This window comes from Balearica regulorum, chromosome 14 (assembly GCF_011004875.1).
Source record: "Balearica regulorum gibbericeps isolate bBalReg1 chromosome 14, bBalReg1.pri, whole genome shotgun sequence".
In the NCBI taxonomy this organism is placed as follows: domain Eukaryota; kingdom Metazoa; phylum Chordata; class Aves; order Gruiformes; family Gruidae; genus Balearica; species Balearica regulorum.
In genome coordinates this window covers 14,402,401-14,414,073 of record NC_046197.1, presented here as the reverse complement: position 1 = coordinate 14,414,073, position 11,673 = coordinate 14,402,401, and the positions used below count along the sequence as shown (strand labels likewise).

Here is an 11,673-nt window from a genome sequence, read left to right as displayed (position 1 = left end):
ACATTCCTTTCCTTAAATAAATTGATATGAAACACAAAAAACTGCAGAAAAAAAATCATGATTGTTGAATTTTCTCATTAAAGTTAAAAAAAAAAAAAAAAAAGGCTTTAATTTCCTTCTGCTAGATTTCTCTTAGCCTTTTAATGTGACATATGACTCCTACTGTTTCTGGTCCCTCAAAACACTATTAAAATACAACAATAACAAAAGATTCTGCATTTTTTTGTGGCAGGAGGAAGGAAGAGGAATGTTACAGACCTATTGTTTCTCTCTTTACTCTCAGCCAAAGGGTTTTTTACTCTCTGGATATATTTGGGTACCAGATGGCAGATTGATTTCAAAGTTGTCAAGCAGATTAACTGAAGTTAAGATCCTAAATCCGTTCGGGGGGCCTGATGATCCTGCTTAGCAAAGATGCCAATGATCTCACCCAAAGTTGGGCATTTGGTACTTGAGAAAATAAAACAGGCTTGTAAGTCCAAATGTTAACTCAGTTTTAAAGCTTCATTCTGAAAAATAAATGTTGGACTCTTCTGAAACAGAGGAGGAGGAAAAACAACGCGTCCTCTGCTGAAATGTTTTCCTTGGTTTTCTGTGACAAAGACTTTTGATCTGGATTCCAGGAATACCAAGTCTTTCCCTCTTTTCCTGCTCTCTCTGAGCTTCCTAAGGAGGATTGCTCTTGTTATGTGAACAGAGGCTGCCAATACCACAGAGTACCGATTTAAACCAGTTCATTCCCCCAGGCATGGCAGGAATATAAACAATGAATCATGGAAGTATGGGAAGGATGAAAAGATTTGTACACTCGAAGTGCAGAAGTGCAAAAGACCAACTGCTTCCACCCATTACCTCCAGCGCAATTAGCACTGCTGTTCTTGCCCAAAATTCATTTGCGACTGAGTGATCACAGCTGTTGAATAGTGCTGAACACTTGAAGTAGCGTAAGGTATCGGGCTTGGGTGATATCAGTTGGTTATTCGAAGTGCCTGGAAAGCAAGGTAATTCTGGCTAATTTTTTTGGCTGTCTTTAGTATAGCAGAATCATATCGTGAAGTCAGCTGGTGATGCTAACAGTGTTCAGATGCATTGCTGTCTAACCCTGGCCTTAATGGAGCAAGACCGTGTGATCAGAAAATGCTGCCTAATGGTTGTTGTAATACCCACTTTTGCTGATAATAATTTATAGCTATGCACAGAGCTGGCATAAAAGAGGCCATGGGGAACATTAGGTCTACACAGAAAGGGATCCTCTCATTGTTTTATGTGTTGATCTGATATTCCAGAAGAGATAACACTGTTTCGTAAGGTTGGTTATTTTCAGGGGTTTTTTTCTTTTTCTCCAGTAAAATTTCACAGGATGTTGAAACAGAGTAGAAATAAATGGGAAAAAATTCAGGCTGAAGTAAATTTTTTCAAAGTACTTTCAAAGTATTTTCAAAGGAAATAAGCATAGATGTGTTCTGAGTAATCCTTATTTCAGCACTGACTGTTTGACAAAACAAACAAACAAACAAACAGAAAATATTGAAATGGATTTCTGCTGTAGGAGCGTTTTGTAGAGTGCCTAGATTTGTGTATGTATGTGTGTTTGTGTTCGAGCTCCAAACTCCTTGGGTCCGGTTGGTCTACAAGAAATAAGACAGGGACTGAACAGCCGAATGATGCTTTAAAACATTTGTGCCTTTCCCCAAGCCTTCCCTCAGCATGGCGATCTGAGTAAGAGACCTCATTTCCCTTGCAATGGTGGGATATGAGCTGTGTGGTTAGCTCAACCTGCAGGGCTGGCTTCACTCTCACAAAGTCATGCCACCTCAAGGCAATTCGGAAGGTAGTGCAGAAGCCTGGAGAAGGCATCATTTCTCTCCCTCTTCATTACTAAAACCAAGGCAAAGTGGTGAGAGATCTGTGAGCGTGGCTTTAATGAGCTGCAAACACGGCACAATGATTCAATCTGAGCCAGAAATTAGTCAGGCTGAGTAGCAAAATGACACTTTCTTTTAAAAACACCACAAAAGCATACTGTAATTTTGTATAATTACTGATCAATTGCCATTGATTTATGCTTCTCATTTGCCATCAAAGGACCAACTAGAATTTAGCCTGAGCACCAAACAGCAACTGGATGCCTTTCTAATAGGATGTACTAAATAATTATGCAAGATGCACCTGGACTTCAGGATCAGAGAGACTTCTGTCATGGGAAACTGTAATGTAAGACCATGAGTTTTTTAAAAACTCATTTGTCCTGAAAAGGAAAATGTTTTCTCCAACGTAGCAAGTCTTGTCCTTTGCTTACACATTGACCAGTTTCAAAGACAATGGTCCGGATTAGTCACCACCTAGTTTTGGCACTTAACTGAGGAGTCTCAGCTAAGACCCAGGGTATTGTGGGTTCCTTCATTCACTAAAAATAGGGGAGATGTCTTCAGTGGTGGCCTAAAGCATTATGAATGTAAATCTCTTCATTCCTGACTGCCATAACAGGCATTGACTTTTTTAGTCAAATTTCTTGCTGCTTTTACGAGTGGTGGTTGAATCAACAGTACGTGGCAGTCAGGGACATGCTGCAAGGACTAGGATGGGGCTCCCGTCCAGCTGATGGTCAGCGCTGGCTCCTGCCCACCCCGCAGCTGGTACCTGGGTCTGTGGGCTCCATTGCTGAGCTGCTGCTGCAGGACTGGGGGTCCATACAGGGAGAATATCCATTCTCTGGCCAAAATAAAAGCTCTATCTGGCACTGTTGTGGCTAAACCTGTCTCCTGATGAGGATATGAGTAATATGTTCAGAGGCTGACCTTTTAGTAGTTTTGTGGAATAATTTAAATCAATATTGCTGTGTGACAAATGATAATTTCTGTCATCTGACACAGTGTTCTGGGGGAAAAATTGCATCTCTGATGAGCATAAAATGTAAAATGGAAACAGCAAAAGCTTAGTTTTCCTTTCTTCTTGCTCCCTTGACAGTGAAAGGAAACCAAAACCTCAAGAGAGATGACAGTGTGATTTCTGACACACCACCTGTATTTCGAAGTGCCACTGGGCTGTGTGTGTGTCTGGATGTGTACTGGCACCGAAGGTCTGTGTGTGCCACTGCCCTCAAACAGTATGTGAAGAAAATGCTTGCATGCACTTTTTCTCCCTTCCAGCTGAGATAGCGGAGTTTTTAATTGATTGTTATGAGGGCAGAATTTAAATAAAATGAAAAAGCCAGCAATTCCACAGTGCATGCTATTGATTTATGGTTTCCTTTTTGAGCAGAATGTGGCAAGTTACAGGTCAGAGGAGTACTATAAGAGAAGGCAAAAGGATAAAAAAGAGTTAGGGAGAAAGGAGGAGAAAGAAGGTTAAAAAGAGCACCTATAGAAGAGGGGGAGACACTAAGGAGAATGAGGCTTGCAGGAAAAGGGCATCTCCAAGAATGCTTGGAAAAAATGTGTGGGTAGGGTAACAAAAGGAAAGAAACCATCAATCTAAGGAGAGGGTCGGCAAGTCAAGTAAGAAATGGGGCAAAAAAAAAAAAAAAAAGTAGAGAACAGGAGCTAAACCACTTTTTCTCAGTGGTGAGATCTCAAATCACTCTCTGCTTGCGCTATTGGGCTGGTGTTCTCCAACACTGCTGGTGGCTCCTGCTTAGCACCAGTTGGGTGCACTGGGCTGCTCAGCTGGACCAGTCACGGGTCCTACCAGTTTTCCTGATGAGTGTTCCGGGTAAGTCTTTTCCAGGGCTTGGAAAGTTAAATCTCTAAGGGCAATCAAAGAAACAAAGTGAGTAGCCAGGAATACTGCATGGTAAATGCATAGCTAGTTACAGTATAGGTCAAATAGACTAATTAATAAAATGTCCTGAATGATAAAAGCAAGAGCCTATGATATGTATTTAGACCTGTACTCCAGGGTCTCATCTTTGGAAAAACAGCACCTGTGGGATATTTTTGCTAAAATATGATGGAGGGCCAGGGTTAAGCTAAATGAACTTTCTTTCAAGGCGTATCGGAAGTTAGAGAGGCGGGGAGTGATTCATCATTCAGAATTCTCAGAATAGATTTGCTAAATTTACAAATTCCATGTTAATTCCGATTCTCTTCTCCAGCCTTGACTGGCAACAGCTGTTTACTTTGTTCTACTTTACTCCTTGCCTTCATAATTTTCCCATCAAAACGTACCTGTTTCTGTGCTGTGAGATCCTCAATTGGTTTGAAACATGATGGCAGGCAGGGGATCGGTCAATATAATAGTGAAAGAAAGCAAGAGAATATTTTTTGCTTTTTTTGATTTTCCACTGCCCATTTTCTGTAATTACTCTAGCAAAGACTGTTTGTAGGCATATTTCTGGAAAGAATAAAGTTTTGATGATTTCAGGATATTTGGGCAATGAAAACTTGCTTTTCTTTAAAAAGCTGGTTCTTTGTTCCTTTCAAACACAAAACCACAGTGCACTGTGACCTCATTGGTCAAACAAGCAAAACACATTGAATTTGAAGTAATTAATACTTGCCACAATGTGCTTGGGAATACACTAACAACTGAGAACTCTTTACAAAGAATTAGTTCAATTAAACAGATGAAGAAGAAACTAAGCAGATAAATTATTCCTTTTGTCCAGTGACAGGTTTCTTTTGGCTGATTTTGCTGATGCTTTCATTGATGAGTCTTCCTCTTTGATTAAGCAAACAAAAGCATAAAATGTAGCATTCTCACAGTATTTTTATTCTAGTTTGATTTGGAAGTTGTAGTACCATCTCCTGTCTTGAACTTCTACGTTTTAGAATGAGAATTAACTAGTGTCAAGTGATTACAGATTAGCAACCAGAAGGATGAGAACTGCAGCTGCCCAACCTCTAGAGAAGGGAGGATACACAACGCTTAAAAAAAAAAAAAAAAAAAAAAAAAAGTAGGAAGATTAACTGTTTTGTATATTAGCTTGGCTAGGGCAAATTACCATGGAACAAAATAACATTGAGAAGTTCTAAAAAAGTAACCTAACCAGAAGGTTAATTAAATCTGGAGGGGATCATCTAAAGTCTCCACCCTTGGAGTATTCTAAGAACAGTCTAGGCATGACGTTAAGATACTCCATCCTGGGACATGGGAGATAACATGACCTTTATCCACGTTACTGCCATGTCTGTGATTCAGGTACAAGTTGTGTGGGAAAGTAAAAATTTAAACAGTGAGAATGTTCCTTTTTGCCCATAATATCTAAGGTTTGAAAGTCATCTGAGCATCACCTACTTAAAATCGGTATAAAAAAACCCAGGGTGTTTGGGGGTTTGGGGGGAGGAGGAGGTAGCTGCACTGCTTTGTACACATGCTTTGAATAGAGCTTTTTCTGTTTTAGCAAAGTTTCATATTTTCTAACTATAAGCCAAGTTTAGCTGCCTCAAAATTCCTCTGTGTTAATGCATCTCACCTGTAATGAGAGAAAGAGGCAAGGGGAGACAGATGGCCAATGCTCATTCCTATACCAGGAACTGCAGTAATCCATGACCTGGAAAACAAAACCACAAGGTTTTGGGTGGTGATATCTGCCACACTTTCCTCACTATGGATTGCAGGCTACTTCATCAGTGGCTTTGAAAGGTCGTTGTCATTCATGCCACGGCTCACTCCCATGCATTGAGATGTACTACTAGTCTCAAGTGAATATTCCCTTCTGCATCATCCTTCTCGTTTGGCAGTGCCCACCTTGACCTTTTTGGTTATTTTGAGGAGCCACTCGCTTGCCTAGGAGCCTCTTTTGTTACAGATGTACCTACAATTTTTCAGGGACATCTCCAGCGGTGTTTGATGGTGTCTCAGGAACCATTCTTGCTTAGGCTGCAAGACAGTGACATAAAGCTGAATGGCACCATAATGTACCCAAGACAAGTTTTTGAGACACCATGTTATCACAACCAGAACTACTCCAGAGACCATTATATGCATTTATAATACAGTACTAAAGTATGAAAGACTCAATTAAAGTTTATTTGATACAAAATTAACACTCTTTTCTTCCTCTTCACTGTGCTGATTACGTTAAAACAGAACAATGAGGCAGCTGCAGTGGAACAGTATCAGAGAAATTTCTGTCAGCATTTACTATAGGCGAAATTATAAGGCTAGGTTTTCTCACCCAGTTCAGTGAGCCAACTGGCTGCACATGTTGCAAATGCTTTTTTATACTATCATGAACTGCAAAAAGAATACATGGAAATTTTCCTTCTTTTTGAAAAGTAAGAGAATGGTGCAAACACAGGAAAAATTACCATATTCAGCTCTTGCATTGTGCTTCTCCTCCACAGCTTTCCAGGGCTCTGATCCAGCAAAGTCCTTCAGTGCTCGTACAACTTTAAGCACCTACGCGGTCCCTTTGAAGTCACCGTGACTCTCTTTTTAAAAGTGCAGTTACACACATCTCACTTGAACTTTAGTTTAATTTGAAAGTCATAATTTTCCAAAGGAAAATAATGTGTTTTGCAGTTAATGCAATTCATGTGATTTTAGTGTATAGGGAAAGCTGAATGGGAGTGGTCACCTTTGAAAACCAGTCAATGAAAACCAATCACAGGGACTGCATTTCTTTTACTTTCTTTATAGCAGACTAAAACTTCTATAGACTAGGTTACTTTTTCAGGGTCCATTAGTGTAATTTCTCTAGAAGCTTTTTGGATCTACTCCTATTAAATTTTATACATTTCTATTCCATAAGAGTGAAAAATAATATTTCAAATGACAAGTCTATTGAAACCCTCATTTTTTTTATCACAAGGATTTTTTTTAAAAAATGTCCTTCAATCTATTTTTTTTTCCTCCATGATGGAGTTGGAATAAGAATAGTAATTTGGCAATGTAAATTTGCATAGAAATATGCTGCCTAAGAACCCATTTATTACACCAGTTATAACTCAAGCAGATATGAAATGGCCCAAAGGTAAAGCACAGTTGACAGCAGAATAAAAATGTGCTTGTAACTTTCTATGGGCTTAAGTTTGTTGACTTTGTGATTATTTTCATTTAATATGTCTCCAGATGAATATTACCTTTTTTCCCTGGATATTTACTTCTGGCTCACTTGTGCTGAAATAAGAAAAGTGGGCGCTCTGATTAACATTTGTTTTAATTTAACTGTAGCCTTTCTATTCCTTGCTGAAATACAACTTTATGGGGTTTTTTAAGGGTGATTTGTTTTTTCTATTTTCCAATGGCTCAGAAGGGATATTCCTACACCAAAAGCAATCACACATTGTAGGTAGCTATTGTAATTTTTCTTCTTTTGTGATAGTGGACATGTACTACTTTCCTTACGTTCAGATTCATTGAACATGATGTCAAAAGAACAGAGTTCTATTCCCAGTTCTGTTTGTGAGTTTGTTGGTTGGTTTTTTTTTTTCCTATTTTCCATCCAAATTGCTTCCTGACTTACAGCTGAGAAATATAATCCACTATGAATTTTATTCAAGGTATGGAAAAAGGAAAGTGAGATAGATAGGGTTTAATGAGAGAGAGCAGCAAAAGGTACAGCTTCCTCAGGTCACAGAGCCGCCTTCTACCCTGCTAAAATACATCGAAAAGCACATGTGTTCTCAGCTTGCTTGCTCAGCTTGTGCTTTCTAGGCAAAGATAACTTTTCCTGGAGTGGAGACAGGAAAGGTCTTAAAAAAAAAATAAAAAAAAAAAAAGATGAGATTTTTGAGACTTTTTTCCCCTCTTATGATGTAGTATTTTTTCTCGCTTATGATGTAGTCAGACTTTGGGACATGTTTCTAAATGCTGAAGCCAGTTTAATGTTGATTCTGTGCATCTTGCAGCTTCCAGTCAAGTCAGATATTGCATGTCTTCAGTAAAGTCTTATTATCCTTACCCTTCTTAAGAGTCACCAGGCTATAAAATCCAACTTTGAATCTGAAAATGAAGCTGAAATGTCATTTGATATCACAAGGGTTAATTGGGCAATAACTACTTTTCTGGTGTCTTACTCTCTGTTAATGACAAATGAAAAACAAAAAGAAGCCAAAATATCTTATGTTTCTATACTGCAGACAATAATGACCATCATATGAATTATTATAATCATAAGAGACTTTTGGTATTTTTCAGCTGAAATAGTTTAATGTTCTTTTTTATTACTGACTAGTGTTGTTTGCTGCTTTAGAAATTAGCTCTGTAATTTTAAATATCTTTTTCTCCCATATCTTATGGCCATATAAATAGGGTAATATTTTTCTCCCATTGCTTTTGTTTGGTTTTCTGACTCCTTCCATATTGATTTGTCTCAGTGCTCTGTGAAATTGATTACATTTGTTTCTTTAGAAATGAGGCTTCTGGAATTCTGCATTATATTTGCCACTCAAGAAAAAAATGACAACAAAGAAATAGGTTTCTTTTAGAAATGAAACAAAAGCCTCATTCGGATGAGAGTTAATTTAATGAAAGTATTTAATCTTCCCCTCCTCCCTATCCTGAAGCAAGAAGTTATGGCACTTCTTTATTTTAAGATCTCCTTGCCATGTTTATTCTGAGTCATTCTCAGTTTACTGGCAGAAATGAATTTTTATTCTGTTAGGCCTGCAGAGATTATCCTGCTCTGTGACAAGGAGCTTTAGTTCTTCTTCTGGTTTGAGTATCATCAACAGACTGAACTAAAGGGCTTGTTATAGTATATTCACTTAAATTTAGTACTGCTTGTCACATGAATTCCTGTTCCTTTCTGCGTGACCAGAAGAAATGGAGGGGAAGGTGGCAATTGCTTTCGTGGCAAGTTCATGTTCCGCCGGATTTGATCCAGATGATTTCACTCACCCCCTGACCTGGCCCACCAAGCACTGGTGAGCCCATCCCCTGTACCCAGCCTGCAGATGGTTTTAATGCAACGTCACTGTTGGCAAGCAAACCTATTCCTACCAGCTCAATGGTAAGACATGGCTCCACAGGTCACGCTCAGCAAAGCTACAGCTGGGTAGATCTGTTTGTGTTTATGGCAGTCTGCCCACTGAAAAGCTTAATTCCAAGTAGAGTTGGGACCATCAGACTGACAACCTGCCTGTGCCTGGGGCGAGCTCTGTGTGTTCAGATCAAGACTGAGAAGAGTAAACCACCTTCGCTCCATGTTCTGCATTGGTGGTGGGAGACTCTCTGAAGTGGAACAGCCTCTACTGTTTGCAGAGAAGACAGATAAAGCTTGGTATTGTTGGTTGTCTACTGTCAGCCTAGTGCCTTTTTGGAGACAAACAGACCCATCCTCAATTCGCTTGTGAGCTGTAGCATATTGCAGACAAACAGGCGCCTAGTTCTAATGACAAGAGGCAAGGCAGCTGCAGCCCAGCTGTGTGGAAACCTTTTACTGGTGTATAGGCACTGGGATGTGGATATTTGTTGTCCTACAGCCTAGAAGCTCTGGTGGAAAGGTCTCCTTACGGCTTTTCTGCTTATGTTCTGTGTCTGGGGCAGCTGCAATAGCAGAGGATACTGCAGAAAGCCATGCTTTGCACGAATGTCACTCCTAGATCCAGAAAAGCTAGTTACCATCCAGATGTAACTAGGCAAGTGCACGCAGCAGCCCTGACTTTCACCTGCTTCTTCTCTTGTTCTAAATCTTCATCTTTACTTACATGTGGCAGTGAGCATTAAAGTTGACCTCAGGTTCTGGAAATCCATGAGAGCTGAGTACGTTTATTTCCTGACTGTTGATCTCCCACCTTGGGGCAAGCCGGGACCCCTGCCAGCAGGGTTTGTTTCTCCTCTGGCACTGCCCAACCTGTGCCAGCCCAAGGTGCTGACAAGCGTAGAGTGCGATGAGGAGCTTTAAAAAGAGAAATAGTTTTGTAGCTGTGCCTTTCAGTTCAATTTAGCTTCCAAATCGCTGCTGTGTAAGAAGATGGGATAAAATATGTTTCATGGAATGGTTTTGCAGCTTCATATCATATGCCATGATTTTTTCCCCACTATAACCATATTAGGCCCTTTAAATACAGTGAGAGGGAGTGGGGAGAGGTGGGAGTGAGAAAGAGAAGAAAGAAACGCTCCCTGTCTTAGCTATGTGTTTAGAGACCCGAAGGTTGAAGTGGAACAAAATCACCCCTCAATGTAAAATGTATCTTATAGTGGAATTAAGAAATTCCTCAAAAGAAAAATGACCACAAGTCAGGCTATTCCTTCTCTTTCTCCCACTCCCTGCCATGTTTTTATAGGTATTATTGAACAAAATCTGTGTCACAACAGATTAATCTCTTGAATGATGCTCCCTAGAGTAGGAAAAAGCCTCGGGCCCTACATGAGTGCAATCAACAAAGTGTTACAACAACCTGCTCATGGGTGGCTGCTAGGAGAGGGTCAGAAACGGGCTGGTTTGCAAGCACTTTGTCCCAGAGGGCACCTTTCCAGGGCATCACTGAAAGCAGCAAGAGGCTCGAGATGAGAGATCCCTTCTGTGTGGTGTGGTCATTCTCAGAGGGCTCAGCTACCTGGGGCAGAGGTCAGGGACCCAAGGGAGAGAAGATGCAACAGGCATCATCATGACGAAAGGGTGCTAGCTGGCACGTCTTGATACCTCAGTTTGGAGAGCTGCAAATGAAGTACCTACTATGCAGGCCAGCATAACAGGAAAAGCAAGAACTGAATGGAGAAAGATGGAAACGTCTCGTGAAGTGATCTGCTTGTGTCAGAGACTGATAATATATAGTCAATTGGGCAGGGGTCATCAGTCAATTCTTGTTGAAAATCCATCTGCTGGACTGCATTTCAACTAGGGATAGGATCCAGAAGTAGTTTTAAACACCCTGAAATATCTTAACCCTTTCTCTCTGCTCCATTTCTTAGACTCAGACTCCAGTTACAGACCCAGGGCTTTGGGGGAAATATCATAGACCTCGTCAACTAGTCACAGCTGCTGAAGGCTGCTTGTCATGAATGCTTGGCATACTCACTCTGCAGTACTTGTGCCTTCCATTGTGGCCTGTTTCAGATAATAAATAAAAGCCCAAAATCACCGGGTTAAAAGAAATATTTATCTGTCTGTAGGGAGAATTTTTGTAGTCCTCTGTCCTGATGAGTAAATCATACCATTTGGAATATTAAAAAAAATGGAGGCAACCTCTTGATGTCAAGCAATGAAATTACTTTGGCCAGTGCTTCAGGATCTTTAAAATAATCTGTATTAACAAATATAAACAAGTCACTAGGCAATTTTTTTCAATGCAATGTTATTGACAGGAGAGTCCAGAATGCACATCCTCTCAAACCATTACTATCTCAAGATGTAAACCCTTAATGATACCATATATGTCAAGCCTGTATATTATTTAGACAGCTATAATAGTTCTGATGTTCCGATGAAAACATGCTCTGAACAGAAGTCACTGAACTCTTCACTGCATACTTAATCAGATTTTCAGTCAATGTATTGTGAGCAAAATTTTAAAACTCTGAAAACTGCAGTTTATAGCAAGTTGTAATGTTTGACAGGGTGAAAACACACTCCTCTTCAAGTCACTGTCTTGGTGAACTCCACCTTCAGAATATCCTTATGAAGTAGGGAAAATTCATAAATGCCTTTTTTGTAGATGAGGAAATGTCATTGCAGACAGCATAAATGACTTTCTCAAGGTTGTGGCAGATTTCCTCCTATTTGCTCCTCTCCCTGGATCTAGGTCATCGTAACATAATCATACTACACCACCTTTTCCCTGCTGC

At 40.0% G+C, this 11,673-nt stretch overlaps 1 long non-coding RNA gene across 1 annotated transcript in view; it reads left to right on the top strand.

Moving 5' to 3' along the window:
* The first annotated feature begins 813 nt into the window (after positions 1-813).
* The window catches only part of LOC142603843 (uncharacterized), a 40,958-nt gene continuing 30,098 nt past the window's right edge, over positions 814-11,673 (top strand). Inside the window, exon 1 of the long non-coding RNA XR_012837725.1 lies at positions 814-1,001. This is a non-coding gene — a long non-coding RNA (uncharacterized LOC142603843). The remainder of the gene's footprint in view (positions 1,002-11,673) is intronic.